Source organism: Zonotrichia albicollis, chromosome 14 (genome assembly GCF_047830755.1).
Source record: "Zonotrichia albicollis isolate bZonAlb1 chromosome 14, bZonAlb1.hap1, whole genome shotgun sequence".
NCBI classification, from domain to species: Eukaryota; Metazoa; Chordata; class Aves; order Passeriformes; family Passerellidae; genus Zonotrichia; species Zonotrichia albicollis.
The window spans coordinates 11,168,495-11,196,037 of NC_133832.1; the positions used below are offsets into that span (position 1 = coordinate 11,168,495).

General features: G+C 42.6%; 1 protein-coding gene across 5 annotated transcripts in view; it reads right to left on the reverse strand.

Moving 5' to 3' along the window:
• The window catches only part of STAG2 (STAG2 cohesin complex component), a 72,234-nt gene extending 51,542 nt beyond the window's left edge, over positions 1-20,692 (reverse strand). For 2 of the 5 annotated variants that reach the window (XM_074551733.1, XM_074551732.1), the window contains exon 1: positions 20,460-20,692. The gene's annotated coding sequence lies outside the window, so the exon portion shown is untranslated. Of the gene's footprint in view, positions 1-19,170; positions 19,312-19,998; positions 20,139-20,459 lie in introns of those variants that run through there. The other 3 variants (XM_074551730.1, XM_074551731.1, XM_005484452.4) reach the window with 3 other exon arrangements.
• Between the last annotated feature and the right edge of the window lie 6,851 nt (positions 20,693-27,543).

Below are 27,543 nucleotides of genomic sequence, written 5' to 3' on the forward strand. Positions count from 1 at the left end.
AGAAAAGCCTGGCTGCCTATTTAAACCTCATCTATCACCAATTAACACATCAGGGTACATGCACTATGACAATATCCTATTCTGAAACTAAAAGATAAAATACAAGTGTTCATATTTACCATTCCCCAAATCTACATTAAAATAACACACTAAATAAATCTTCTTTATTATTTACTAATAAATTACATGATTTAAAACATGTGCATCTCCCACACAATAGTGTAATGTAAACTAAGTATGACCATATGGGGTGCTGAAACAAACCAAATCAAACAAAAAAAATTTAACTGTCCAGGTAAAATACCATTTGATGCTTTCTATATCACACAGTCTCTAAGGTGCAATAACATACTACTTCTCAGCAGTTCTCATATAGACAACATGATGGCAAAACCTAAATATTTTTATGTGATTTTTTTGCTTTTCTGGAGCACACAAGGCTAACAGGGGGTCAGGGGGGAGAAACAATATAAAGCATCCACAGATTAACTGGTGACTAGAAAAAAAGACAGAACTTTTATCTTCCTCAGGAAAATGAAGAGAAGGTATTTTGTATAAAAATTCATTTTGTGAAAATCTATCAGCATATCTGTCAGCAAAACTAAGAAGTAGACAGAACTCACACTGGAACAATGAATACAGGAGAAACATCACACGGAGAAAGTCCACAAAAACTCAACAGACTGGAGAGAGATCTTTAATGATGAACAACAACAAAAAAAAACCGAGATGAGAAGGGAAACACTTTGTAGTGACCATGTTTAAATATTCAGCCCTAATGGCTGATAATCATATTCTGTAAGCAGCAGGATCAGAGGTGTGAGGCTGCAAATGCAGTAAATCCCCAAGGAAAATGTCTTCAAGATGTTCTCTTGGAGCTGCTGGTGGCTGATTGAAGCAGCACCAATAACAGGGATGCACACCCAGGTAGCAATGCCCTCTCTGCCAGGGAGAGAACAAAAAGGGAACTAACAGGACCTGGGTACCTTCTCTGCCCAAAGCAATATCAAACCAGCAGCACTGCAGTATTCCAGTCCCTCAGACACAGTAAAGGAGGGATACACAAACGTTTTGTCATGAGTGGAGAGAACTTATTACTAAAAATCTTTGTTGAGCCACAATTGGCAAAATTCTCCTCTTTCACAGGAAATATTGGTATCTGAGTATTTTTAATACAGACAAAACTACTTATGAAGAGTAGTATTTCAAGAAAAATTGATACAATTATAATTCATTATTTTTCAATCACGTGAAACAAACCTCTCACAAACTTTTATAAGTGACATCAGACACAGATTATCTGTGCTCCAATGAAACAGTTTGAAACCAGAAAAAAAAAATGAACACAAAAAGCCCAAATAAAACTATAAACCTGGAACAAAAAATGTTCATCTTTCTAATCTTCCCTCAGCCATTTTATAGTAGACATTTTTTTTGCTATGGCTGCTTCAGTGCTGACTGTATTTTCATGTGAGGAGCAAGAAAAAAAGACACTGTAACAGATGATATCTAGTTCTTCAAAACCTTCTTGAACATTAGCATATAGACAGCACTCACACTTGCATGCCTGTTTATCCATCCTTGCAGCACAGGCTCCTTTATGATCTCTTACTGATCAGAAGAAAATCAAGAACCAGGCATTCTCACAAAAATTTTAAATCTCATTTTAACCTGTGACAACTGCTATGAACTCCTGGAAGGCTTCTGCAATTCCCAAATTAAAAATCCTACACTTGCATGGAATATGGGCAGTCCAATTACAAACCCAGGCAGTAACCCATCAGCTGATTCATAGGTGGATCTAATGCCACAAGGAGAATGATGTTCAGTGAAATCCACTTGGAGAAAGCGTATAAATTCAAAAATATTGTCCCCCATAATATTTGCAAAGATAATGTAACCATTATCTTTTTCAAAGGCAGCTTTTTAACTATATTAGCTTAGTCCTTAAAACAGGCTGTTAACCTAACAGTTACCCTGCAGACAAGGCAATCTTCTATTGCTCCCTGAAAAAGCCAAAAGATTGACACAAATGTTCTCAATAAATGCTGTAAAACAAGGGTTTTTTTTTTTAATTTAAGGCACAAAATTGTGAAAAAGACTATGGAATCTTCTAGTGGCTACCTCCTGAATCTCACAGGCTTTACTCAGTGATGAGAAAAAGCACTAAGCACCCAATGCACGCAATTTTTTTTTTCCTCCACAGCTGGACAGCAGTGCAATATAAATGCTACTGCCAAGAAACTGGAGGATTTTTTAGCAGGATGTGAGTTTTTCAAGGGACCTTTAAGCAAGGTATATTGTACAAAGTTAAACATGGCTGGCCAAAGCACAAGGAGCTGCATGACCCTCCACTATGGTCAGTCTACTAGGGGGTTTTAGGGTACCCCAAAGTTCTACAACTGAAATGCTATAGCTCACCTCAGTTTCAAACTTCCCTGACTACAACCATATAAAGGAAAGAGCAAGACCACCAAAGCTCACACCTTCCTTTTCAATTCTTCCCTCAGCTTTGCCAGAGCTGCAGTGCCCACCTGGCTCAGCCCTAACAAACCCCACTTTCCCCAAGAGCTCAGCAATCCACCTGCCTGCCTGTTCATCTGTGGCTCCAACAATCACTTCTCTAAGCTTGGGTTTGCACAGCCCAGTTTATGTAGCACACATTATTACACACCCAAGTTAGATTAAAAGCACAATGCACTTTTAAAAAAAAAGGAGAATGTTAAGACCTGAAAATTTCTTACAAACACTTATTAATGAGTACAACCCTGCACTTCTCACTGCAAAGTAATGAATAATTTCAACTAAAGCTGTTGCTTTCAAAGTGTTTGCTTTTCACCCTCTCCATCAATATATACAAGAACAAAACAAAATTTAAGTTCAAGGACTGCTTTATGAACTTGAATTCATGACTAACAAGATTGTGGGCCTTCACAGTCTTACAGGTAGGCTTATCTATACAAGCCTAAAATGTTTTCTTAAAAAAAAATTTAAATCCTTTGTAACACTGCACAGGAAACTGCACATCTAGCTAAAGAATTATGAGTAACTAAACCAGGGAAAATACTTTATTTCTCCCTTCCCAGCCTTTTGCCTTAACTGGTATTAAGTGATCAGGTCTACTTCCAGCAATGAACAGGTCCCTACAGCCCCAGGGTGCCCCTTACACTTCCCCTGGTTTAGCAGATGTTTTTAAAAGGTCCTGGTGGAGTTTCTTATGCCTTGTCAGGGGCAGTGCTTGATGTGCACCCATTAGCCCACATCTCCATTACTGACAACTCCCCCCTTCCTACTTGTTACTCCAAAGACCATTTACCTCACGAGATGAATTAGCAAACATCAATGCAAGAAAAAAAATATTAATGCAATTAAATAGGGCAGCACTACCGTGGCTTGCAGAGAATTCCAGAAGACAGAGGAGTTAACAGTGTTAAATGACAGATGCTAATCATAAATCTAAATATCTGGGGGCAGGAATGAGAGAGCAGGAGGAAAAAATTAAAATGGTATGATTAAAGAATTACTTCAGGAAAGTAACTGCTACCAAATTATGATCAGACGATTAATATTCTGCCATTATGAAGTGGACTGTATTTACCTACCACATAATTCAGCATTTATTAAGTAAAATTAGTATTCTTTAAGTAAAATTAGGCTTTTCTGTAGTATCTTTTGTATTTATTTTAATTAAGCTCTCAATGAAGAGCAGTTTAGTAGTCTAGTAATACTTCACAGTTATGAGGAAGTTCAACAATAATACAACTAATGAATTTCATCTGTACCCCATGATGCAATACAAGGAGATAATGCACACAACAGGTATGCCCACCTCTAGTGTCAACAGACACAGTCCCCAACAACAGCACTCAGGGAACAATGACCCAGCCTGTTCCAAGCTACTGCACAGCATTTCCTGAACAAAAACCATCTCACTCCAAAATTAAGCCACCAAAGAGTCTAAACACAGATTCATTTACAAGACAGTCAAAACTTGCAGCATGACACTTAAATCACACCATCTTCCAGGCTTCTGCATGAACATGTGCCTTCTGCGCCAACAAGAGACAGAAGCACAGCCAGGAGTCCTCTGACAGTGCCACCACAAGTGTTTATACCTGGACAAGTACAAACCAGTACCAGATCCCACACTCACAAAACCCTGATGTCCCTAAGACTGAGGCCCACAACTACATTTCTGCAATTCTGCATTAACCAGACCTGCCCTGGACAGAAGATATGTGATCCATCATTAAACCTGCTGGATTACAGATTGATTTTAAAAACAGGAAGAACAGGTCAGCATAGGAAGAATAACTCAGCATCTTCCTAACGTGTAGGTGTGGCATTTTTGATTCACTGACACTTAAGAGTGCTGCCAGGCCTTATGCACAAGAGGTGGGCACTAAATATGATAGTTAAATATTTTATAATTTTAAAAAGTCTGAAGCAATACTCAAAGCAGTATTACAGATAATGGAAACCCTTCCTTTACATGGTACCAGTTGAATTTTGTGCTTTGGAGGAAAGAATGTCAAGAATGCAGAAAGAGAAGACACATACAGAACACAGCTTCAAAAGTCACCAAAGAATTAAAATACAATAGTATTTTTAAAATAGAAACCTTAACTTACAGAGTAGGACCAAGCATCTCCAAAAGTAAACACCTTATTTGTCCAGTAAAACAAATATAGACTAAAACAAAGCAAAATAATGTAGTATATGCCCAACTACTTTTTTCTTAGACACTCCTTACTGCCATGAGTCTGCATTTTCTCCAATACTGATTTATCATTATACCATATCATTAAAATGGTCTACACCAGTGTTTTCTTACTATTTTGACAACTCTATTTCTCAGCCATTCATGTTTCTCTTCATATAAACAACCTATTTTGCTCTCCTTTTGAACTCATTCCACCTATATCCATAGACAGACATTCCTTAGCATCACTTTCTCAAGATTTGAGGATTTAGTAACAACACTGGTGAAATACATGTTTCAAGTAACTTTTTTTCGCTTGTTCTTTCTTACCATAGAAGATAAAAACGTCTGATTCACTATAGGATACTATTACAGGATGTGACAATTGCAATAATTAAGGTTTTGCATGATGCCCACAACAGCAGTGATTTTACAGCAAAATGCAGCTTATACTGTTTGATATCTAACTATTAATTCAGCCATTTACAGGTTCCCCAAAACACATGAAGAATCCTCCTCCATCCATTTCATTTGGACTATAATATATTCCCAGATTAGTGGCTCCAGAGAACCACTGAAACAGAAGTAACACAGATATCCCCACGTTTCTGAGACTCATGACTATGTTCTATGATACTGTAGTACACAAGTCCAATATATGACCTATGAAACAAACCCTTCAACTCTAAATTGTTATGTTTGTCATTGTTAAGTATTTTGTACAGAAGCTACCAAATCTAAAAATTTTAAACCATCATGCTCTCCAGCAGTTAAAAGGTTTTACACCACTATTATTGAACACTGAGAATATAAAACACATTATACAAAATGCATTCTACAACTTAAGCATTTCCACCATTCCCACTTACCTCCCTAATTCACAATCTTTGCCTTTTCTACACCTTCTCAACTTGCCACTGACCTGCAGAAAAGGAAGCTGTTCAACAGTAACAATTTGGCCAAAATCTAGTTATTTCAAATTTTATTCTGTTATTCCTCTCACTTATCAACTAAGTGATTCAACATTTATACCAGTATTTGAAAAGATTGCATTAACTATCCTCTTTTTTACTAAATAATGAACAAAACTACAAACAATAACATAGTAGTTTGACAATACAATAAAATAGATGGGTTGCTACTGGAAAAAAGAGCTCTCCCACTGCCCCCTTCTTGCACTTACTTCTGGCTATACTTCATAGTCAAGGGCACTTGTCATACTCTTTGTTGAGCAACAATCTATTAATTTCTTTTCAAATTAATTAGCTTTCCAACAGTTTAATAAGCTGAGCTGGCTCAACAAAGGAGTCCTGTGGCTGGTGCAGAACAGCTCTTTTGAAAGGCAGTGAGACACTGTGGCAGACAGAATCAACTGTCCAATTCCATCAAAAGCAAACAGAGATGTCTGTTCTGTTCTGGTAGCTACAACTGCTTTAGAAGCTGCCATCCACTGCTCCAAACCCAGCCTGCTCTCCCTGGCTATGGCACCATGAGGAACACTGAGTACAACACCCAAGGGCCTGTACCAAGTGTTACCTAGCCAGCTATGAAACAGAAAAGCCTGGCCCCACATGCTGTTTTTCCCACAGTAATGAAAATTCTTAACTCACTCTGTTCTGTCTGAATAAATTCAATGTTCTGATAAGCCAACAGTTGATCACCTTTGCCTAAAGCCTACATAAAATGGCAATGAAAGCAGCAGAAATGTGACAGAAATAGGAAATTGTTTAATTCCTGCAGAAAAATGAACCACTAACTCATTTTACCAAGTACAACCTGGAGTGGTCTCATCTAGGTTCTCTAATCCATCACTATTATAAAGTTACTTCAACACATGAGATATGACCAGAATGTACCATTTGTCCATGCAAAGCCAGGAGCAGCTTTATTCCAACACAGCACTCACCACTGAGTAGTTCAATACTCCAAGAGTAGGTAATGAGAACTAGTTCTAGTCCCAATTATTTTCTTCATTGATCTGTGTAGTTTCTACAAATAATGCTATTACAAATGAAAAGAAAATTTTCGCTAACTTAGGAAATTTCTCTTTGAATTCTCTGTTAAAAGTTTAAGACCAATAAACCCAAGCCACCACTTCACTGAGTGTCTCCAAGCTGGAACCCAAAGCAGTGGCAGTGGCCAGGCCAGCTGTGGGGCACAAAAGGAGCTGGTTTAGCCCAGCACACACCTGTGCTAAGGACCCTGGCCTCAGTACTCCCTCCTATTAATCCATGCTGTTTCCAGCATGCAATTCACTGTACAAACCTCTTTCATGTTTAACTCACAAAGCAAAAGCTGGAATGACAAAATCTTAACACTTAAGCCAGAATTGAGGCCACATTTTAAAAGGATGCTTAACATGAAAACATACCCAACCCAAATGGCAAGAACACACATTTATCATTTCATGCAAACTACAGTTGTAAATTACATGAAGAAAATTATTTTATTATCTCTTCAAAATAAAAAGAAGCTGTAGAAAATGCAGCTAACATAAACTAAAACTATCTGCAAAAACTGCCACTCAGAAGGGACATTTTTAATAATTATAAATCTGTTTGGAATCCATATGCTGATATTTTATACACTGCTGCAGCAAAACAACTCCCTACAACACAGTAGTCATTTAGAGCTGATCAACAGCATCAACAAAAAACAATGTGACTGTAATTTTCAAAGTAAAATATGGGACTCCAACAAAAACATCCCCAGCTGCTTTAGGTTTGGTGCTGCAAGAACCTTACAGTAATTAAAACACTACCAGCTTAATGAATTTGTCATAGCAGCTCCATTTAATAAATACCAGTTAACTGAAAACTGGCATTTACAATGCCAAAACACAAGTAGGGTAAACCTCAGAAACTTTTACAGGCATTTTCAACCTAACTGTACATTTTTAGATGAATGACAGCTCTTAAGCAGCAAGCTCAGAATGAACATTATTCTCACAGCATTCCTTGTTATGAATATGCTACAGCTCCCCAGACTGGAAAGAAATAAACCTTAATACTGCAGAACCAAAAACCAGCACAGAAAAGCCTGAAATACCACACACAGAATGAACACAATGCCATTCCTTCCCACAGTCAGCATCCTACAATGCACAGACCTCCTGAAGAGCAGCACTGCACTCCATCAGGAACTTTGCTCTACACCACGTGAAACCAGAAGGGTACAGTGACAAAAAATGCTATGTTAATGAGATGATACAGATTATTCTTACTATTCTAGTTACAGTATTTTGCTATTTGACACAAAAAAATAGGGGTCATAACTGCCTGTTATTGATTTATACTGACAGAAATTAGGCTCAAACGTTAAGTAAAGATCAGTTAATATTTGCAGAAGAGTTTGAACATACAAAATGCTATGTAAGTAGCCAGTATTAAGTCTTCCCACACACTCATTCTGGCATGCTTCCAAGCAGGGAAGTCCCACAGAAACATTTCAACAGCAGTAAGGAGAAACAGAGAGCTCAGGCAATTGCAGCTATATTCACAACAGTCCTTCTAAGGAGCACCTGCAAAACTGGGGAGAACCAATGCCCACTGCCTGCTTCAAATTCCACCACCAAAAAAGAAACTCCTGCTCCAACACAGCTTATATAAACACAGGCTGAACAACCCACATCTCTATAATCCTCTGTACAACCTGAAATGATCTGCAAGACTCCAAACATCTTGTAAATATGACTTTCCTGTTGCCCAGTATTCCTGACAAGATTACAACTTCACAAAGCAAAGTCAGCCTACAATGGAGATGTCAGTTTGATTTTCTTATAGAATCTTATTTTCAATACATCACAGTTCTGTCTAGAGCAAACTAGTTTTCCCAGATTTAAAATCTAAAATGGCAAGGAATTAGGCAATGAATCACAATGTATTAGCTTCTGATCATTCAAGAGCAAAGTTCTTCCCAAAAATGTAAAGAAAGCCAGCACCTTCCTAGCTAGGACCCCATGTTGCAAAAGACACTCTACAAGCTTTCTTCCAAGAGTGGAAGAAAACAAAATGGTCTAAATTGTGCCAAAAGTGAGGTAAAGAGGAGAGGCACACAGCATGTTCAGGCATTTCTCAGTATTTCTGCAGGACAATACTATTACTTTATAAGATTATAAAAGGGTATGTCTGATTTAATTATCAGGTACTCTGAGATAAGACCTGTAACCTCAGGATGCCCCAAAAATCTCCAAAGCCAGGAGGGATGGGACTTCAGACCCTTGCAGAGCATGGTCCACACTCTGTGAACAGGCCAGAGGCAGATCTCATGTACAGAACTGGCACTGCAGCTTCCAGGAACCACAGAAAAGCCAAGAGTGCAAAGGCTCATAATGAGATCTAACCACAGCAGGCTGGTAAGCATCCAGCTGAAGGAGGAGGTCGAGCAGGGTTTTTACAGCAGCATCTGATTAACCATGCCAAAGCTGCAAAAAAAATCTTCTGCAACTGTTCCTAAAATCTTCTCTTAGCCCTTCCATCTTATTCCCAGAAACACCTGCACAACTTCTAACCAGCACAGACTGAAACCAGAGAAAAATGTACATCGTCCTCCTGCCTGCATAAATTAATGTAAATCAACCACAGCCCTGAATTTCCTTGTGGAGCTCTAATTGATCTATGACAGACTTTGCAACAGTTCAGGGGAGGAAAAAAAAGATAAAATAGAGATCACTGCAGAGATTAGAGAACTCCTTTAGCAATTGGCATGCCAGCCTGGTTTTTATGAGTAAGACGAGGTAGAAAAGTAGATGGCAGCAGGAATAAAGTTTTCTTTTCCTGGCTCTACAGCAACAGAATACATTGCTACTACTGTTGCACAAGGTAAGTGATAAAGCACTTCAACTACTGAAATACGGAGTATTTCTGTATTCTTACCAGCCAAAAGCTGCAATATCCTCTTTCATGCAGAAGCAGGATACATTTGACTTCACAGGAATTTAACCCACAAAAAATACTTTTCCTCAGAGTCTAGCTCCTTAAACCAGTCCATCTGTAGGGCTCAAGTGGCCATAAAAGAGGCACAAGGCTACAACAGAGCAGGTGATCAGGACACAGAGACAGAGCCACCCACTCATGGAACTGCCCTGGGAATGGGAAGGCTCCTCTTGAGCAGCTTGAAGTGAACAAGCGTGGAAGGAAGAACACCATGAATGAGAGAGGAAATCTGCACGTGACGTTATGTTGAAAAATTACCTGGTTACATAACTGCTCAATTCTGCTCTTTCACATCAATGAAGTAACTGTAACTAGGCTCTCCACCAACTACCCTGACAGAAAAAACTGTTTTCAACAGATTGCCAGTTTGAGTTCTCCCTCCAAATCCCATTCAAAAAGCCTTTAATGTTTGATAGTTTGGCATTCAAAAATTAACCATTCAAAACAAACATTTGCACCTTTCCACATCTGGCAATGTATTCTAAGATTAAGTTTTTACATTAAAGCATTTACTTGTACTGTATGTATCTAAGAACTCAATGCCAACATATTCCATGACAGAATGAAGAGGAGATGATGATAGAACTGGACACACAAGGTATTTTTGAAATGGCTCTAGTATTCATCCCCATTTTCTCCCACATTCCTACCTTTCCTATCTTTCTTGCTATATTTTCCTTTATCACAGTAATCCCATTTCATCTCCCAGGATGCTTAACTCCTTATACACTAACAAATAATGCTAATTGTAAAGGAACTGAAAAACTTCCGTAAGTTTCTTAAATCCCCAAGTTCCCAGGAACATTGAGTCAATTGTGCATCCAGAAGAACCATTTGAATTTTTCCAGGCTTCCCTTCACTGGAGATAGGGGAAGACTAAACCCATTTGTAGGCTTATGCAATAATGCATAAATCTCTCTTGTAAACAAAACTTCTCTAACCAGTTTTGAATGCAAGGTATGCTTTGCAGTTTACAGCCTCTTGGCACAAAAAGGAAAACCCTTGAGAATTCAATTTTACAGAGATTGTTACTGCATTTGGGGGTGAATAGGAAGAATCTTAATGACTAACCTACTGTACATGAAGAGGATGACTTTCTGCATTTTCTTCTATCCAATGCTATTGAACTGAAAGTGTCTAAAAATGTTTTTGACATTTTTATATCATATTGATGTAAACAATCTGTCTTGCCACCTTTGAAAATTTCTGTTTAGCACTTAGGACTGCTCTGAGGCTCTAAGCTAGCTTTAATAAAATCACTGTTTTGCCAAATAGAAATGGAGCAGTATAACAGAGACAATGCAATGCAGCAAGATAAATAAAATTCCTAAAAGCTGATTTTTTTAGATTATATTTCAACTGTCAATCCACAGCTCGTCTGTACAGCCCATGTGTACAAAATCTGGTTTGTTTCACAGCAGACTGGTAATACAGTATACATGTCACTGCATCAGCAATACCTTTTAATTGATAAACATTTTTAAATAATCAAATACTAATATATATCAGCTTTGAAAACAGAACTTATCAAAACTAGTTGAAGGGAAGCACACTTAATAAAACAAGAACAGCTTAAATGTAGAATATTGAAAATAAATGTAAGTGAGTGGGGAAGAAAACCCAAACATTTTCCAGTGTTATTGAGCATTTGCCTTGTTAAACCATTCCTACATTTGATAAATCGACATGCAAAAGCCAGTTTCACCTTTTCTTTAGTCAATTGTTTATAAAGCAAGTAACAATAGACCTATGCCACAGATCCAAGAGATACTTGTGCAGCTTTCCTTTCTGGTTACCATAGTTTCAAATGAACTGTAGATCTCTAGAAATAATACTTATGAGAAGGAACAAAAATATCACTGCTTAAATATGAAAACTGCAAGAAGAATCATTTGGATTAGTGTATGAATGGCACTTAAGTGAACAGGTAAATGCTTAGGAAAGGAAGTTTCATTTGCAAGACTTTGTCAAACACAGTAAGTGAAGTCTGAGCAAAGACAGAAGGAGGATAAATACAGCACATGGAACAAAAGGGGAAAGCAGGTACCAAAAAGCCATTCAGTAGCCATTTACCTGACTCTTCTTCTAAAATTCCCAGCAAAAAACCATCACCAGCTCTAAACTGGGACATTAGAGTTCCAATCCTCCCACATCAAGGGATACTTTCTAAACATATACTGGGGGTGAAAAACATGAATCTTCTCAGGAATTTTAGATAACTTCAAAATCTGAAATAAAGAAGGAACTTGCAATAGGAACAGCCTAATAGACTGCCAGAGACACTGAGGAAACTTCATCCTCTGAGACATTCCAAACTTAAAGTGGCCTTACAGGACAAGACTTAGGGAGAAGGCTGGATCAGACCTCCAGGGGTCCTTTCACACCTAAGCAATTCTGGGACCAAGAACACAACTTTTCATTGTGGCATTACTTCTAGGAAGCAACTGTGCATTCATTATGCAAAGCTTTATTTCATGTGGTGTTAAAAGAAAGTATTTTGGATACAGTTGTCCAAACAGGTACATAAGAAACAACAAAAATAGTATATAGCCACACACCAAACTGAACTTCCCTGCAAGAATACTGTTCACATCCCCAAATAGTACAAACCAGCCAGGTTTTACAAATTCTTATATTATTAATCTTAAATTATTAATATGATAGTCTTTCCTGTTCAAATATATTTAAACTGTATTCTTTACCCTAAATCAAAATATAATATATCCATTCTCCTCTCTATTTCCCTGCTGCAAGCACAGCTCTGCCACATGATATACAGACTGCAGCCACTGGTCATTCCTGCTTTTTAAAAAAAGGCTTGATCAAGCCTTCCCACTTTCCTTCCTTGGAAAGAACATCATCATAATCAGTCCTCTCTTTCTAAGAAAATCAGAAGTGAAATGGCCAGTGGTCAGGATGCACCACCATCTGACACAAATCAGTTCACCAATATATCCATAACTATAAAAAATGTCTTACTCCAGGACTCCTGTCAGTCAGTCACCTTCAAACTGAAAACCAGACACCTCAAATGCATGCATTAATTATGAACCTGTGGTCCTCACATTTATGACTTACATTGGGGATATTTGTAACTTCAGTAATCTATACATTCAAATACCCACATCACATTAAAAAAATAAGAGATTAAAAAATAAGACCTCCAATATTCACACCCCGACTCCATACAAACTCTACTTACAATGAACTCTCCTCGTTGGAACATTATACTCTGACCAAAAAAGAAAAAAACCAACCAATTATATCACTTCCTTATTATCTGCTTATTAAGACTTGATATGGTCCAAATTTTCAGTTGATCCTTATTAAGGGATGAACCAAAAGTTTTACATAAAGGAATAACAGGTAATAGCATGAAAGACTGAAAAAGCCTTAGCTCGAACAGCTTATTTTTATTTGTAAACAAAGTAGAAATCAATTTTATTTTGCCCAGATAGGATGCTGCAAGGAAGGCCTTAAAACTGAGGCTAAAATGCTTTGTTCAGTAAAAAACTGCAATTCAGCCATAACCAAGAGCTGCAACATCACCTCCCCATCAACAATGCCCACCTCTCTGCAGTCAGGAAATACCTGCATGAATTGAACTGCCCTTTGCTGTGTGCCCTCAGCGAGCACCAGGGCAGGGCTGAGCACGGGCGCCTGCCCTGCTGGGACTGAGGCACCGCCGGGCAGGGAGGGAGTGAGGGAGCCTCAGCTGGGTCAGGTGTCCTCACATCACCCACAGGCCACCTCACCAAACCTTTGCAGCAACTCCAAAGCCAAATTTGGAATGCAACCACAACTAAATAAAATATGCATACATCAGTTGTTACTTTTTAAAATAGTCAGTAGTTTCAGGAATGTTTTGTCTTTTCTGAAATGTCAGTATATTCAGATTCACTATTTTGTTAATAGGAAACCCTAAAATTTCAGCTATAATTCTTATAAATCTAAACCACTGCAGAAAGATTCATTATATGGCAACAGGCACCTTTTGAGACCTTTTTCAAAACACAAGCAGAAGTCATCAGCTTTTTCTATCAACCCTTGAACAGATACAAAAATACTTTCCTCTCTAGAGTTATACAGAAGCAGTAACAAAAAACTGCTGCAGAAAACAAAATGATTTCTAGTGTCACCCATACTCCCTTGCTCCAATATAATAACTAGTGTTTACTGAAATAAAGCATAGAAAGTAAAATGCATACAAGGTTGTGTAAGGGCAGGACTAATAAGCCATTAAATTCAGAGCCATAAGAAAATAAACCATTCACCTACCTACCATAGAAAATTTCACAAAGAAACCCAAAACCAACCAACACATGTTCTCAGATACTTTTTTGGGTAGGTATTGTGATCAGCCTCTCAATCACAGATCACAAACTACCCTGCTATATATGCCAATCTTCTTACATCTACTCCCTCTTCTGATTATATTCTTTTACAAAAATAAGCCTTCCAAAGGCAGAAACCATAGCTAGCTACACAATTAAAAATGTGCAGAATAGACAACAATGAAGTATATACATGGACAAAGCAGATATCAGACCACTGAATTATTTTCCCTCAATAACATAAGAGGTAGTTGCACACAAATCTAGTCCTACCTGTCCTTCATTTGTGACTCAAATTGGCATCAACAAGTTTAAATAGAGACTAGTCCTGGGCTCCTCCATGCAAACCTGTAGCCAGTAAAGGCTAGGAAAAGCCAGGTGCCACATGAAAGCCACAGGGGTAGCGTGAGGGATCAAATTTTCCCATATTCCTATCTCCAAAATTGGGTGCCAGATCTCAGAAAATGTTGTGAAAGGTTTCCCTTTCCCTCTTCTCCACCCAAGATCTCACAGATCTAGAAAAATTAAACAGTAGAAATCTTGAAAATACAGAGATACTAAAAACTGATTTGAGTATTCTGTGAATGGAATGGCATAACCCATTAAATCTAAGATGCTGCTCTAGTCTCCGTGATCTCACCCATCAAACTGACAGGACTGAGAATAAAAGGACACAGTTTATGTGCTGATACCCCCTGAACACTGAAACATCTCTCTTGATAAAAGCTTCCCAACTTGAACAAACCAACACCAGTCCTACAATTGCCTGTGATGATCTAAATGAGGGTCACCTTCAGAGATTTCTCTGAATTCGTATTTATTCTCACAAAAAATTACTTTCCAACGTTACCAGATTTTTATGAACTTCAAGATGAGAATATTTAAGGAAAATAAATTCTAGTTCAAACAGCATAGGATTAAAACTACAATTTTAACCTTGTACTCTCAGAATCAGTTTTTGCTACAGCACTCAAGTAAATACTCGACCTTGTCAAAAGTCACATCGGACCCCAAGGCTTATTACCCTTAAACTACAAAGATGCAGAACTTTTTGAACGCAGATTGTTTTTTCTAATATAAAAAGCCAACTGAAGTGACTGTACTGATCTCCAAACACGAAGCCTGTTCACCGGTTCACTCTCAGAGCAGCCTTTTGGCCGAACAAACGGCGGCCCCAGAGCTGCGGTTCACAGTGTGGCACTGCCGGGGTGACCGAAGCGCTCCCGCCGCCCCCTCCCCGTGCGGGCCCCGCCGCCGGGGCGCCCCCTGGGGACCGGGGGCGGCCGCTGCACCCACCGCGAGCTCGGCCCGGCCCCGGCCCGCCGGAGGGGCTCCCGCTCGGAACCGGGCCTTCATCGCCCGCAGCCCCGTTCCGCTCCACCTCTGGAGCCAAAGGACGGCAGCGGCAGGAGGCAAAGGAGCCCCGGAGCAGCCCACGCCGCACGACTGCCCGTGCCAATGACCGGGAACTGCGGGACCTTGAGGAACTCCCATCTGCACTCAGCCTTTGAGTTTAAAGGAGAGTTCACCTAAAACGCTGGACGGCACTGAATGGAAACTACAGCTGCAGGGAATGTCACCATTAAAGTTCTTGTGATGCACATGAAAAAGAGCTCTTTCCATTCCTCAATGTATTTGCTGTGGGCAAGCTTTTTTTCCTACCTAAAACTCCAATTTCCCACTCACCTCCGTTTCCCAAGGACTAGATTATCACTCTCTTGTCACTAATCCTCATATAAGATAAAGCTTTCAGAATACGAATGTTTTAAGTGATGCTGAGAAAGACAGGAAAGCCTTTATTTAAGATTATTAAACTGGTATGTTGCTGGCTGCTATCAATCACTTCTTTCCATGACAAAACAAGTACTGAACCAGATGATGCTCTTGGAAATGCTCACATCTCACTGACAGAGACCACATCGACAACATATTCCTCTATCCAGTATGTTCTCTTAATTACACACATCGACAAAAAAGAGAAGAGGAAAAAGGAGGAATAAACAACACAAAACAAAACCTCATCCACCACCAAAACCCAACAGTACTATTTTGGAAATTCACACCTACAATATTCTTCCAAGTTACCAAATCAATCAAAGAAGAAATGGCCACTGTAGGGAAGGATCACACTGAGCTGGAAACCTTGTCTCATCTGACAGAACACAGAATTCCAGTACCACAACCAACAAGCATACGTAACAAGCAAAACTATTTGCTTATTTTCTAGGATTCATTTGGTGAAAATAATCAACGGAAGTATTTCAGGTTTCTGTAAAACATATAACCTGTTTTTACTGGCACACAAGTCTCAGAAAAGCTCATCTCTCCTAAAATATTTGCCTGCAGCAAAACAACTGAGACAGTAGGACCACAAATGAAAATGACAAACGAGGATTCTGGAATCATTCTAAATTTGAGCCATAAGTGACAAAGAGCAATCTAATTTTAAAAAGTTTATAAAGCTTTGATGTGCCAACATCATTTCATGACTTAACTAAGTCTAACACAGTTGCTCCCACCACCAAGAGCAGGAACTTTCAAGTGGTTTGTTGCCTGCAGCTATTTTCTACAGGAGACTGCAGTAGCATGTAATATTCAAGAGAAGCTGTCTACATGACTTTATTTTTTTATAATTCAGTTGCTATTGGTAAGTTATACTAAGACGAAATAAACCTAGAGAGTATTTAACTGACAATTCTATTTACACTCCTTCCAAGTGGAAATTATTTCACTCCAAATGTTGAAAGACTTGAACACGTAAAGTTCAAATGTGATATATTTATGGAATCTGAGTAAGATTACCAACCAGCAAACTGAAGACTCCAATTTATAAAATGAATGCTATTCAAGTAACACAATGCATTTTTAAACTAAGTATTTTAATAAGCTATGAAATAGCAATTTTTTGTCACTTCACAGAACCCAGTTTTTTAAAGATATATTCAAGTATCACAGAATATTTAAACCAAATCAAATTAATTTGTTTTCAGTTGTGAAACATCAAGACTTTATATCTAAAAGATGAGAGCTGTACATAAATTTTATCTTAACTTCTTAAATACAAGTTTAACAAATCCTTATATTGGTTATTGACTTTATTCAGCATTATCTTCTTAAAACCGTAAACGTATGAAAAAGCTCTAAAAGCATAACTCTGGCCTAAGTACATAGCTTGGAAGTTATCTAAAGGCTAGGAAGCATCACAGAAAAATTAAAGTCTCTCCTATCTCCCAGTTCCATGCCTGTGGGTTTTTTGGTTGGTTGAATTTAAGCTTATACAACAGCCAACTAAGTTTACTACAGCTAACTTCATACAAACAACAGCAACAGAAATTAAGGGGTCAGGGGTTCGTGTCACAGGTTGCACAAAGCCCACCTGTGGACAACACAATGAAATGTCACTGGTTTTGTCAAGAAGGACCAACATGAGCCAAATGAGTTACACAGCAAGATCTATTTGTCAGAGATGAGATTCAATTCATGTTTTTCTCCTTTGTATAACTTCGAAGCTTTTTTAGTCTTTGATTAAGCAGAACAGTGCGGGGATTCCAGCCCGTTCACCTCCAGGGCTTTCAGCACCAAAAAATATTTATGTTAATGTTAAAAGCAATGCATTTCTCACACCCTGTTTCATTTACCAATGAAACTGTTATTGTGCCATAAAAGAAAACAAACTATGTTACCCAATAAAGAGCCCTATACCAGATCTGTGGTACTGAGTTTGCAACTGATCACCAGGAAGACAGATCCACAAAATTATGAGTTGAGGATAATGAACAAGCGATACCAAGATGACCGAGATTAATGATGGTCAATTGCACAATCACTTGTGGTATTTATTTCTCTGCACACAATCAGCCATCCTGCACATGGGTAAGTGTTGGGAGAGTTCAACACCAGATAAATACTCTAGGAATAATAATAAAAAGACTACTGATTTAAAAACGGGAAAAGTTGTTTCGAATGGGCAAGCACCACAAACGAGAAAGAAGTAATCAATCACAAATGGAGACGAAACTGCCAAGAGTTAACAGGGAGACTTAACAGGGAGACTTATGCTTGGAGAACAACACCTCGCTGTAGGAAACGCCAGGAACTCTCATTCTTGGTCATTAAACACAGGATTCAACAAAACTCCCAGAGAGCGCGAAAGCGGCGTGCAACGGCTCCCAGAGAGGCGAGCCCGAAGGGGTTTTGCCCCGGTTCCCTCCCGGCTGGCCGGGGAGCGGAGCGGGGCGGAGGGGCCCGGCCGGGCGCGGAGGAAGCGAACGCCTCCCGCGCGGCGGCGGCCAATGGGCGGCGGGCGCGGCCCGAGGCGCGGCGAGCAGGCCCGGCGGGGCCGCCGTGACGCACTTGGGCAACCGCCCGCCCGCCCGGGCCCGCCGGCACGGCCCCCCCGCCACCGCGCCGGGCGGCGGCCCCGGGCCGCGCAGCGACAACGCGGGGTCACACCGGCGGCCCGGGCGCCTCGGGAGACCGGACACACCAGGGTGTGGCTCGGGGAGCGAACGGGAAGGGAGAGCTTTCGAGCGCGGGCAGGGCAGGCGGGGGGCAGCAGCGCTACCCGGGCTGCCAAAAAGTAATTAAAAAATAAAACAAACGGAAAAATAACCCCAAACAAACAAAAAAAACCCCAACGCCAAACTAAACAACCAAGCACACACTCCCCCTCAGTAACTAGAACACCGGACTCGGCGGTGATCGAAACTTTGTGTCACCTCCTAACGCCGCATCCCGTGGGAACACAAGAAAGGAGAGCCGGGCAGTATAATAAATAAATAAAAGCAACGACAGAGGAGCCCGATCGCTTCCACACCCGCTCGCGGGGGCGAGGAGAGAGGGGGGAAAAAATTGAGGTCGGTGGGTCCCGGATTTCCACGGGGTAGACGGATTATACAACGCCAGCAGAACAGAGGAAGGCATGGAGGCAGCGCGGCCCGGAGCACAGCGGTGCGGGCCCCCCAGGCCAGCACGCCCAGCACCGAGGGATGCGCTCGGGCAGGGGAGGAATTCCCGGAAAACAGGGCCTCCCAGCCCAGCCATCTGCGGCCGCTCGCTCCTCTGTCCCTCCGTCCCCAACCGCAGCAACTATATATACGTATATATACACGCATCTCTATATATAGTATTTTTTTTCAATCCGTGTAGAAAAAATAAGCGCCCCTAAAAGAGAAACACCAGGAAAGCTCTGGTTTCCTACCTGGGCAGGGTTCAGCTCAGTTCAGTGCGTGCCGAGGAGGAGGGGGCAGAGGAGCACTATCTAAAACAAAAGTGGCGCCAAAACCCCCCAGTAAGAAGCATTCTCCTTCCTCCTCCTCCTCCTCCTGCCCCCCTCCCCCACCGGGGCCGGCGAGAGCCCAGCGGGGTTCCAGCAACACGCGGCTCCCGGCATCGGGCGTCCCCGGCACAAGTTGGCAAGCGCCCTTTCTTTACAAAAAAAATAAAGGAAGCCGAACGGAAACTGCCACAACTCTTCCTCTTAGCGGACAGCAGCCGAGGAGCCCGGCCAAAGTCACTCGGAGGGGAAAACTCGACCCACAAAGGCCTTTGCCGAGCTGGGCGCCGGGGCGGGGGGGCAGCGAATGGAGGCGGGGGGGGGAAGGTGCAGGTCAGTCCCTACCTACGTCCTCACTCGGGCCGAAGGAGCCCCGCTTCCGCCAGCCCTCCTATGCAACCACGGGGATGGGCGGCCAGAGTTCCCCAGCTCTGGGAAGAGAGACTGAGGAGACAAACCCCGATCCCTCGGCACTTCCCTGCGCGGGGACCCCGCCGGGAGCGGGCTGGAAGGAAGAACTCGACTGCTGGGCAGCGGGGACCAGGGGGAAGGGAGCGCTGTCAGGGGTGCGAGTCCCCTGCCCGCGGCCTCCCCCGACATTCGACCCCGGGGCACCGGCAGCCGCCCCACCATTTTCTGTGCGCGGCCCAGCGCTCCCCCCGAGCGCGGCTCGGGCCCCGACCCCATTCCCCTGCCTTGCCCACCCGAGCGGCCCGGCCCGGCCCGGCTCGCCCGCACACACACCCCACGCACACAATGCCCGAGTCCTCCATCTTGCCGGCAGCCCCTGCTCGGCTCGGCAGAAGGGGGGAGGAGGAGGAGGAGGAGAAGGCGGTTCTCCATTTTAGCTCGCCGAGCGCCGGGCCCGGCCTGCCCGCGGCCGGCTCTGGGGAGGAGGAAGGGGGCCGGGGCGGGCAAGGGGGCCGCTTTCGGCGCCCTCTCGCTCTCTCACTTGCGCTCCGCTCGCCTCCCCCCTCCCCGCCGCGGCGCGCCGGGAACGGGGGGTGGGGAAGCGGGGGGCTGGAGTGTTTTCGCGGCTCGGCCCCGCCGTCCTCCATCTTGGCTGCGCGCAGTCCCCGCGGCCAGCCGGCCTGGCGCCCCGCGCGGGCCCGGGCGCCGCGGGCCCCGGCCCGGCCTCTCATCGCCGCCGCGCACCCCGATCCCCTGTCCCCCCGCCAAACTTCCAGAAGCTTCGCCGCCATTTTCTAACTTACCTTGCCCAGTGTCGGCGTAGGCAGCGAGGAGGCCCCGGCGCGCAGCTCCGCTCCCGTATCCCCGGCGCGGCTCGCCGGCTGCGCGCCCGTCCCGGCCGGTGCCGGGCTGTAGGCGCGGAGGGGGCGCGGGGCGCGGGCGGGTCGGGGTTATTTAATTTGGCGGCGGCGCTGGGGATTGTTTGGGGTGTTCGCTGCTCGGCGGCTCGCGGGCGAATGGAGGGCGCAGGCGCCACCTGGCGGCCGCCCAGCGGGGCCCGCTCTCCTGGGCGTGGGGCGACACCTGCCGGCCGCCCGCGGCAACGCCGCGCCGAGCGGGGTAAACAAGGTGCGGCGCATGCGCGGGGCGGGCCCGGGCTGGGCTCGGTAGCGGGGCCCGGCGCGGCCTAAAAAGGAGCGGCCGCTGGGACACGGGGCCAGCCCGTGGGACGCGCCCGGCCGCACGCAGGCCCCGGCTCTGCTGCTGTAGCCCTGTAGTAATTGGATGTAATTGTCGGGCCGAGGCAAAGCTGTGCCTCACGGAAGTGCCCCGCGGAGCCGATGCTGCAGGGTCCTGCTCGCCCCCTGCGCTGTGCCGGCGGGAAGCGGGGCCGGGCCGGAGGGAGCCCTGGCCCGGGAGATAAAGGCGCGGTTCGGTTCCCTCACGGGGCCGGGTGCCTTATCGGGCACGGCAGGACGCGCGCGGCAGCCCGGGCTGCTGGCGCCGCTGGCAGCTCTCGTGGTCTCAGCGTTCTCCAGAAACGCGTTCTGCTTCTGCCCATCGCCCCGTGTGCTCCCAGTTCAATGAGCGTTGGTGGGATTCCTTATTTCTCCCTGCGTGAGGATTATGTGAACCTAAAGCGATCCATATAAGCAGTACAGAATTCTTAAAGTAACCAGATATGCAATTTGTGACTCCTGATTTTTTTTTTCACTTTATTGTGTAATGCTAAGCACATTGCTCATGCTGAATAGTTCCACATACGATTATATTTAGACCAGCACAATAATAGTTTTGTCCTGGTAATTAGGCTCTAATCACCCTCTTGTGTTCATCTACTTATAATTTTGGGGACAGCGTTAGCATAACTAAGCAGTCGCTAAAGCAAGTTACTCTGCTCACCTGCCTAACAAAGGCAGGGGATTTAAGGGAAGAGTATCCACCAGCTCCAGTCCTTTCAAAACTAAGATGAGGCATCCCGCAGAGAAAATAATGCGTACAATGGAAACCGTGATCAGATTAGGAGTGTTTAAAATAAAACTTGTAAAAAATCCCCAAAAACTAAAACCAGTGTAATATAAACTGATGACACCTAGGAATACTAGATACAATCTGTCGGTACATGAGACAGGATTACAAAAGTAAATTATGTTCTGTAGCTTGAATTCACATTTCAGAATGGTTTTGCACCTTCTGTCAAGTTCAGGGGAAACAAAACAACAAAAGAAATGCAAAATGACTGCCTGATAGGGAACATTTTAAAATAGCATCCTGAGTGCCCAGTCATACAACCATGTTCCCGGTTTCAATTGCAGCTACAGGTGCTGCTGCTGATCTTTAATATTACTCTGATAGTGTCTGGAAAATGTTGAAGAATTGTGTATTAAAAAAAAAAAACACTGCACAATGTAAGCCTTAAAAATTGTCTATATTGTTATCAAACAACATTTAGGAATACATGGAAAGGATCTGGATCCTTTTGTGCCTTTCCCATACAAAGTCAACTTTTCTGACAGCTGCCATATAGACAACCTTTCCATAAAAATAAACTACAACATTTTGCCTGCACACAGAATTCCAGGAATGTGCCTTCTGCTTGAGATACAATAGGGATAACTCAGATTAAACTCCAATCCAAAACTTTGAAAGATTATAGCAGTTTACTGCAGGAGCTGGCAGGAACACGAGGCAGCTCCAGTCAGCTGTACGTTAAATACATGTACAGCACATGGATTTTGTTCTATTCCAAAAGCACTGCAGTTCACACTTGAGCTCTCAGCTCAGAGGTTTTAGGTAAATGTGCTTACCTAACGTGAAGCAAACATGACATCGTTTTTAAGGTGTGGTTTTCAATGAGTGTGCAAGTGCTGACAATACCATGGCACAGTTCAGCCAATTCCCAAAGCTGACTCAGGCATTGGAAGCCCAGATCCATAACACTTCTGGGTGTCCTGACTCACAGGACAGAATTTGCTTTTTTCTGCTTGAGCCAAAACATGGAAGTGCTCTAGAGCCCGGCTCCAGGTGCAGCAGCACAGTACAAACCCCTGGTCACATAGCCTGCCTAAGAGGATTTCACACTCTGCAGTTCAGTTTCCTCCCTCACAGTTGTTTCATTCAGCTGTTGGCTCAGCCCTGGCTTAGCAAAGCTGTTGTCTCATCGGAGAAGGGAGAGGGACATTTGTTGTCTGAGGTTTGATTCCCACCCCCCAGCCCAGCCCGTTTCTCTGAGCTGTTCCAGTACAGCTGCAGAGCACTGAAGTCAGCACAGCTGAAGGTGCTGAGCACTGTGCTGAGGCCAGGAAAGTTTCTGCTCTGCTCCAGTGACCAGAAGACAGGAATTTCTTAAGTCAACTGAGTCCTGTGAGGATTCCTCCTTTAAGGGGGCCAAACTGGCTCTCTGAAGAGCCTGACTCCTGCATTTTCCTCATGAAGAGATCATGCTTCTGGGATTGAGCCTTCCAGTTGGTACAACAGGGAACATGATGGAAAGCAATTCCTCTGCAAGCTCATCACTTCTTTCTAAGCTACCAGTTCCAGAGTGGGCTTGTACCATCAGTTCAGACTTTGGGAAAAAAAAACCAAGACCATCCTGAAGTTTCTGTATAGTTTTAGCATACTAGCATCCTTTCCAATACAATGAAAAAATTTAAAAGAAAAGTAAGTGCTATCTAAGCATTATAAAGAAAAAGAGATATTTTAAATTCTGACCTGTCTAGAAAGGATTTATATCTGATAGAAAAGAAGTTCTGTGAAAAACTAGGAGAAAGTATTTCACAGGACTGTCATCTTCTTCAAAAAAGCTACTCTTTAGGTGCTTCAAATTCCACCGTTTCTGATACTGAGCCCAATTTAGAGAGGATTTAACAAAGACTTTACAGGCACTGTTATTATGCTTGATCCGAAGAGAGCTTCGTGATCAGTGACACAGGAAACTGAGCAGGGAGAGGGCAGATACCAATTCTGCGTCTGAATTAATGGCCAGAGGTTCACCATGAGAGAAGATCAGAATAAACTCAAGCTGACAGATGGCTGATTCATTTTTCCAGGCAGGAGATTCATGCTCATGCTGCTTCCTTTTCTTTTCATGCTTCTTCCTTTTCTTTCTCCTGCAGAATAGGAAGCCCCTCTGCAGGTCCATTTCCTCATTTGTATTATTAAAAAAACCCAAATAAACAAACCAAAACAACCAATCAAAAACAAACAACAAAACCCAAAATAACAAACAACAACAACAGAAACCCACCAACAACACACCACCACCCACAATCATTTAAAGACTTTTCTTTTAAAGAATTGGAAAAATAAAGCAGAATTTGTATACTGGATTTGTCCCAAGGTGAGGTGGTAGCTTTGATGGCCTGTATTGAATAAGCCATGACCATACTTCTGTCTGTTGAGATGGATACAGAGGGAAAAAGTCAATTTTTTTTCCCAGATTTTTGAATCTGGCTTAGTCACTCCTGGGAAATCTGCTTTAAATCCTTTTGAAGATGAGCTATTACATAAGAAACAAAAATAAAGACCAAAAAATGGGTTACTTTCCAATAATTTGCAGGAGATTGCACATCAGTAGCTACTTAGGTCTTTCCCTGCTCTGTGAATAATTTCTTCCTTCTTCCATTTATGTAAGTCTCCCTTGTGTGCCCCTGTTTCTCACCAGGTCTTTCCAGAACGCCCAACTCATGTCTGAATTTTCTTTGATTCAGTAAGTTTCTGCCTGCTCCTTCTGTTAAGGAGCACAGAATCAATTTGTCCTGTATCACTACAAAGGAAGTTTTAACTCCTCTTCATCATCAGCTCTAAAAATGAACAGAATCCCAGTAAGTTGCAGACGCCTTCCTGCCAATTGCATTATGAGCAGCAGCTTTACTCAGTCCCCTGTGCCACTTGTCACCCAAAGCCCTGAGCTCCCCTGTTTGAGTGAGGCATACTTTCTATGTCTCATTCTTTGAGATAAAAATCCCTTAGCTGGATTCTAAAGTTCCTTAGCAAACTGCTGTAAAGGCCACAGCAGTTTTTGGTAGGAAAGAGTGAAAAGCCCTTCCCTTGGCTGCAGGCAGGACAAGCCACTTTCACCTGAGGCATCACCTCACCCTAGGTGCAGGAGCAAGTGTTACCAATCAGGCCACCTCTCTTGGATTCAGGACACAATTTGCTCTGGTTTCCAGATGTGGGGAAGTTTCTGAAGACAGCAGGACATTATTTGTGTTCTGTAGCTAAGTCCAGGCAGAGGGACCATGAATCAAGGTCCATTTTATGAGTTGGGCACTGTGACAGCATCAGTGACAAAGTCTGAGGAGGAAGCACAGGAACCAGAGAAACATGTTTGAAACTAAATAAGCCAGGTAAGTGACAGGGCTCCCTTAAAGGCAGCAAAGAACAGAGTGTGTGGCAGACAAAGGGCTGGGGTGAGAAGCTGCCAAGAACTGAAATAAAGTCAAGCAGGCCAAGCAGCACAACTGATGCCAAGCAAGGGAAGAAGCTTTAGCTGAGAAACAGCTAACCCCCAGTGAAACTGTATCATACTGCATCACCCAGATGTGTAGGGCACCTAACCCATCAGGAACACAAAGCAGTTCTCAGCTCTCAGAGCTCATGGGGACCCAGACCCCTCTCCAGAACTCTACGTGGAGCCAGGGCTTCCCTAGAAAGGGGATAAAGGAGGCTGGCTTGTGGTTAGGTGAAATTAGAGTGGAAGTGAGACAGAAACAACATTATTCAGCTCAACTTCTGCCCAGGATCATAGAGCAAAACCATTATGAACAACAAAGTCAAATACTTTTGTGTTTAAACTCTGAAGAAAATCCTCTATTAAATATATGGGACAGCATTCTGTATGTGCAGGCAAACACAAAATTTGGAGGATATACCTTGGTCTTTTCCCCACAAATTACTGAGGCAGGAACTTAGGGGCCCAAAGGGGAAGTCTGGGCAATGGGAGGTTATTTCTGACAGGTAAAACCAAGGAACAGATTAATTCTTCAGATCAACTTGTATGGTTTTCTGGGGCTGACCTACCACATTCCCAAAATCCTCTATATATGTCTGTCCCTAACACAAGTTTCCTTTGGTTTAGTTTTCACCATCAGGCAGCTTCAAGGTTTCTTTCAGACTGTGTTTCTCACAAGTCACTCCCCTACTGCCAGTTGTGTCTGGGGCTCAAGGCCTTTTCTGCTGCCTCAGCTCTGACACAGTGGGTGGTGGAAGCAAAGCAAAGTGTGATGGTGTCATTAGCTGAGATTAAAGGTTTTTGTAAATGGCACAATGCATAACAAGCAGCAAGGAATACAACAGTTTATGACATGTTGGGGGAGTTGCACAGATGTTCAAAACCGTTAAGATAAAAATACTTCTTTCAGACTGTAACTTTCTTGAGTGTGACAGTAGCAGTCCTGCAAAGTGCCAGCTGTGAAGGAAGTGTTTTCCCCTCTGTGGCAAAGGGCACACCTGGGATGCCCACCATAAACACTCCCAGTCCCCCAGGGACCCCCCACTTCTCCCTTCCCTGTACCTCTGGTTCCAACTGTGGGCCTAGCAGAAGTGAAGCTTCCGACCTGGAACATGGATCTTCCTAAAAGAAACTTGCAATTGCCAATGAGGCAACTGTTGATGAAGTTATAAAAGTCCTAAATTGTGATGCAGATGTCCAATTGTTATTTTTGGTACATCTGTTTTGCAAAACACTCATTTGAAGCAAGAGTGACTTTTCTGGTGCTTGTACCCTGCAGACAGAGCTCCCAGTGACATCACATGGGTCAGATATGCAGGCCAGGGAGGCAAAGCCAGTCCTGCCCTCAGAACCTTCTCTCTGTAACACAAGAGTTAAAAGGAAGAGATGCTTGTGGCTTGATACCCACTTTGGAAAAGCTCGTATTCAGAAGATTAACTATTTGGCTGAAGTGATGATTCTCATCATACACTGCAAAATTAAGGTACACAAGAGAAATTGTGTCACGAGTTTAACAGCAAGATCTAACAATATAAAATCAAAAAGACCTAACATTAATAGATTTAAATGCTGTCTTGGTAATCTTTGAAGGTTATAATAATTCACTGTCCAAAATTTGAAGGTGACCATTTGCACTTACAGTAGACCTGGCTTTTCAGAAATTATTGTAATGATTCTTCTAGACGTTTTCACAGTGGGACTCTGTAAATATGTTTTTCATTTTTTGAAAAAGCACCATTTTTCAATCTGAGAGCAAAACTAATTCCAGTATCTCTCCAATACATTTCCAGCATTTATTACTTATCAAGAAATTTGTCTCAGCTAACACAGTAACTATCCAGGCTATAAAACTGTAAATTAGTAATTATCTAAAGGCAACCAAATAGTTTTTGATCAGCTTTAAATATTATATACTCACAATATAATTAATACCATTTTGTCCCAGATTTTTCTTGGGGTTTTGTTTATCCAAATCATTCATAAATTAATATATACCATCTTCTTTCCTATTCTAGGAAAAAGCAAGTTTCTTGAGAAGTTAGTTACACAGCCATGTTCTCTGAGTTAACACATACAGATTTACTGTAATGTTGTCACTATTGCTTAACAGGAATTCATGGTGAAGAAAAAATTGAAGATATAATCTGAATTTCAACACAGATTGTTTATCATCACAAGCCATTTTGCCTTCTCACAGAAAGCCACATTATAATTACAGCACATTAATTGCTGTACAGCAGCATCAGTAGAGCTGTTGAAGTGACATGACACAGTGACATGACACAGTGGCATTTGCCAAGATGAGAAGGTAATTTCAACAACCTGAATCAGCGTGAAGTCATGGCAGGAGCAGAGGGGAGGAAATATTTCCTTGATCAAGTTTTTCAAGCTACTCAGTAAAACTTAATGCATATAAACCACACAAGAAACTGGTA